Source organism: Spermophilus citellus (assembly GCF_964194105.1).
Source record: "Spermophilus citellus genome assembly, chromosome: 17".
In the NCBI taxonomy this organism is placed as follows: Eukaryota; Metazoa; Chordata; class Mammalia; order Rodentia; family Sciuridae; genus Spermophilus; species Spermophilus citellus.
In genome coordinates, this window is record NC_138199.1 from 53799214 (window position 1) to 53804475 (window position 5262).

General features: G+C 36.8%; 1 protein-coding gene across 1 annotated transcript in view; it reads right to left on the reverse strand.

Annotated features, from left to right (window-relative positions):
* LOC308636558 (keratin, high-sulfur matrix protein, B2B-like) overlaps positions 1 to 5262 on the reverse strand; it is a gene marked incomplete at both ends in the record, with an annotated part of 197694 nt that overhangs the window by 36560 nt on the left and 155872 nt on the right. The window lies entirely within an intron of this gene.

The window sequence follows — 5262 nt, forward strand, 5'->3', positions numbered from 1 at the left end:
AAGGGAACATTTTGGACCTATATTTTGGTAAGTCAATATATCCAAAGAGCATGTTATAACTGAAATGTAAATAAAATTATATTGTTTCATAGTCTGAACTGTTTTCTCTCAACAATGTATGTTGGAGATATTTTATTCAATATTAAGAAGAAATAAAGGATAAACTTTAATCTCTGTCCTATAAACTCAAGGCAAATGATATACATAGGAAAGAGTTTGGCAACTATTTTAGAGGAAGGTTTTATTAGTAAACAAAATAGCAATGTGTATTAAAATTTATACATTCCCAATGAAAGGTGAGCTCATACTAATTAGACTTTGCTGAGCACCTACTGTGTGTCAGAAATATTTCTGAGTCCTCTATAATTGTTTTCTTGTTTACACTTCACAAGGGCTCAATCTGGTGGACACAATTTTTCTTAATTCTTTACACATGAGGTCACTGAGGTCCAGATAGACTGAAGCACACAGTCAATTGGGATGGTGAGTCCCTCCTAAGATGTTCAAGGAAGGTGTGAAGAATGATAGCCCATGCCATTTCTCATGCCTGGAATATTCCATTTGCCTAGAATGTTGCTTTCTCCTTTGTCACCTTAGCATATTCACTCATTTCCAATATTTTCTTGACATCTACTAAACTTAAAATGAATTTTTCTTCTCTTTGTTTCCAAATGTGTATCTTCTCTAGACTATCATGCTTTATCATAATTGTTTTAGATCTCCTTTTTCCAGTCTTTTTGTAAAGCCTCCAAGGTCATAGTCTCATAAAAATGGCTTACTCACAGTTATTATCATGGTGCCTAGTAAAGGCCTTGGGTGAAGGTTGGTTAAGTGAAAGTAAGATTTATTAGAAATACAGGGCATTTACTCAGTCTTTAACATATTAAAATAAAATCTACTTGGATGCATAAGAATGAAAAAGCATTCAACAAGTGTGTGGTTGAATGGGGGTATGTTTTTGGCATTTGCCTGGGTCAATAACCTGCACAGATAGGGTGTCTGGGAAAGTAGGGAAAAGTAATGCTCAACAGGTAAGATGGGGAGATTTTAACAATGTTTTTGAATTTATACAGAGACTGGCTATCATATCATCACTCAAGGGAAGAAAGCTCTGTGCAAACATGTTGGCCTTGCAAATATTATTTGACATGGGCTGGGGGAGTAACAGGAAGCACAGTAGAACATTAAGGTCTTAGTTGTATTATAAGGGTGAATGATGTCTAGTGTGGTGTAGCGTGGAAAGTATTGGAACAATAGGTGTTTCGAGGAAATCCATCAGTCAGTTACAAAGGGACAGTAGAGGTAACAAGAGGCCTCATTATTAAAGAAGATCCTCAATTTAACATGTTTCTATTTTATACATATGTACACATAGACTTTTTGCAATTAGGTCCTTCCTGATAGTTACAAGACATCATTTGTAATTTAAAAATGCAAGATAAGAAACCATCCTAAACAAAGTGAGAACATAAGTGACTAAATGAAGAAAAAAATACTTGTATATTATAGGTAAAGGATTAATCATATGTAAAGGACTTCTAAAATTAGATTAGAGGGCTGGGGCCATAGCTCAGTGGTAGAGCGCCCGCCTTGCACATGTGAGGCACTGGGTTTGATTTTCAGCACCACATAAAAAAAATAATGATTAAAAAATACTAGATTAGAAAAAAGATAAACTTTCTAATGAGAAAATGAAATACAGACTTTTTTTCACCACATATACATACATAATAAGAGAAGTGAAGTAATGTGGAATACCACTTCTGACCTGTTAAATGGTCAAAAATTCCAAATTTGACAATTTGACAGTGGATAATGTGGAAATTAGCACACTCACACTTTTCTTGTGAGGATTTGACTATAACTAGCAGCATTATTCTTTGATGTAGTTATCTCAATTCTATAAAGTATCCCGAAGATATACTATAAAGAGATGTTGCACAAAATTATCCATAACAGTTCTATCTGTAAGAATAAAATAAAATAGCAACAAAAAACTGGATATAACCTGGGTCCTTCATTGGCGTACTGATGAATAAACCATGGCACATTTCTAAAATGTGTAAAAATGGAATCAGGTGTATCTCTATATGCTACTTTGAAGTCATCTCCAGGAATATATTGTTAAGAGATGATTAAGCACATGGAAAAAATGTATATCATATGGTACAATATGTCTAAAAAACTCAGGTTACAAATATAAAATAACACAGAAATAAGAACACCAGAAAAAGGGACTTCTGATTCTGGTTAAGATGGAGTAGCATATGTCTAAATAAATATTTGTTCACAAGTATTTATGGCAACTGTATTTGTAACAGAAAAAAAAATCTGGAAACAATTCAACAAGGTAAATGGATAAACAAACCAATATGTCCTTGCAAAGAAAAATTTCTAAAAAATCAAAAGGAATCAAATATTGATATATATGACACCTTGAATCTCAATATGCTGAGAGTAAAGTTAGGTAAGAAATGTACATAATATGTAATTCCATTTATGTACAATTATAGAAAAATGCAAGCAAATTGATAGTGACAGCAGATCATTTGTTTCCTGAAGTTGTGGAATGGGGAGGAATTTCAAAGGAGAAGATGAATGTTCATTACCTTGATGCTGGAGTTGGTTCTTAAGTACACGTGACTATCGAAACCTCCGATTGTGCACTTTAAATAAGTAGTTTATTGAAGATTGGTCATACCTAATGAAGCTGAAATAAGAGAAAAGAAAATTAAAAAATGGGAGTATCAAACATAATTTGTTTTCTTCCTTTCACAGAGAGGGTGAAAGGAAGAGGGTGGAGAAAATACAGGTATGTGCTAGATTTCTTGAACAGACCATGCTCTGAAGCTTTCACTTTGGATCCATGTAAGTATTGGACACAATTATAAAACAAAATCAAACTTCAAAAGTCTCCCAAGGTCACAAAAACAATGATAACAGCCATGATGATGCAAACTCACCTTACATCCAGGTTAACTTCAGGGAAAGTAATTATCTCAAGAACAAAAAGGTTTTTTTGAAAACCTTAATAAGAATCTCAAGTTTGTTTTCAGCAATCAGATTGGTGCTTTTGGTATTGGCAATGTCATTCCAAGGTTGTCTTACAGGCATTGTGCAGGAAGGAATTATGGGTCACTATAAAGGAGAAGTATTGTTTTGGGCACGGGAGAAAGGAGATGTGTAGGCTGAGAGGTTGGGTGTTAAATAAAATCCTCGAGTTCTTTGCAGCAACCTGTGATATAGCTTATCCTTTAAACAATATTTTCTAACTCTGAACACTGAAAAAACTGAGATGAGAAAAAAATCAACTTACACGCACTTTCACATTTCAATTTATGGTTTTACAGGTCACTTTCCACTAAAAGGAATCAGGGCTCCGAGGAAAGGTGGCTGATTATGTCTGGGAAAGGAAATGTACAAATAAGTCTGGAATATTTTGTTATATAAAAACCAGGAAAACCTTCAGAGTCTACTAGATTCTGGTCAAAAGGACTTGGGAGCCAACTTGAAGTTACTTGTTTGAGCATCACAAGAGACGTGAGCTGGAATGAACTGATACCCCATCAATCTACTGAAATCTATGAGTTCTTATTGGCAGGAATTTTTTTTTTAAAGGAGGAAAAGCACTCACTTAGTCACACTTGGATGATGCGCACCAGTAAATAAATGGAAAATAATTAGAAACGTATTCTTCAGTGTAACCACACATCCATGAGAGCATAATGAGAGGATTCATTAGAGGATGTTTCCCTGTGGAATTGTCCCGGGTAATCAATGACAATAACACATTTGCAATATCACAGTTTTTCCATGCTTCATGAAATGATGGTTCTAGGTGATGATCAGCATCAGCTGCTAATATCACAGAGACAACTGGATACTATGTGGCCCCCTGCCCCCATCTGCCCCAGTGCAGAAGCACCACACTCCCCATGATGCAGTTATAGAGTCCTAAGGGTCTTTGGGGGTTAGTCTCCTATTAGCAAGCTCAGCTGATCTCTGGGTAAAGTTCATGTAACTTAATTCTCATCATTGGTGTGTGGCCAAGAGGAGAGGAGGGAGAAGACAGTGAGGGAAGCCTGAGTTATTTTTCAAGACTGATGCTTCTACATCATCTTTATGAAAAAGGGCGGTCCTCGACACCAACAAGGAAAACCAACCACTTCTGCAAGCCCAGAGAGTCCAGGGAAGTTGGGGAATCCAAGATCTTCAATTGCATCAACACGGAGATTCCCATCCCGTGTCTCCAGGTCTTGTACTTTCCCATTTGTAGCCTTGACCTTGGCATGGCAAATGGTCTGAGAAAGAAAACACCCTGGAGCTTGGCTCCTCTCGTATTAAATCCTAGGCTTGGTCCTCAGCTTCATCCAGCCTCTGGCTACAGGAGATGAGGGTTTATATTTTGTCATGAAAACTCTGTCTTTCACATTTGTCCTGGAATTTCTGACTTTAGCTGCACCTTCAGCTTGTATTGCTTTTCCAGATCACCAATCGCTCCCAGCAACAGTCATCCAGGTCTGTTATTCATATAGCTATTATAAACTGCGTTCACAGATGTGTAACAGATCAGAAGATGTTGTTCCCTACAACATTGTTTATAGTCTTTCCAAAAAGATTTTTATTCTCATTTTTTAGCCACTGAAGAGACTGTAGTGACAACGAGGCTGTGATAAATGTGTCCTGACATCTCATGTAAAATTGACAGCCCTGCTCTCTCCTACAGTGTGGGTAAAATACAATTGTCCAGATCAAACAGAAACTCAGAGAAGAACACAATCACACTGAATTTCCCATTCAGGAAGGTGGTGGTTTATTTTGGCATAGAAATATAACAAAGGAAAAAGTGGGGATTAATAATTATAAAAGAAAAACTTAACAGAACAATGAAGAGAAAGACTGTGAAAATCCATAAGATAGAAATATTAAAATCAACCCATGGATTCTTGAGTTCGATGACCTGGTGCCCAAGAGTTAGGAAGGAAATTGTGGAGAGAACTAGTCAGGTCAACATGGCAGTTGGTATATTACTAGCAAATTCACACGTGGATAGGAGTGAGAGAGCCATGCAGAGGCAGAGCATGGAGGCCAGGATATGCCTGTGGAGTTACTGAGCCTGTTGTGGGCTTATTAAAATCACAAGACCCAGCTTAGTGGAGTGACATCAATCCCTCTCCATTTGACCTAATGGTCAGCAGTGAAAGAAGGTCTACATCTGTGGGGAGAGAGGAGGTAAGGAGGTGGGGTGTTCAAAGACAAGAT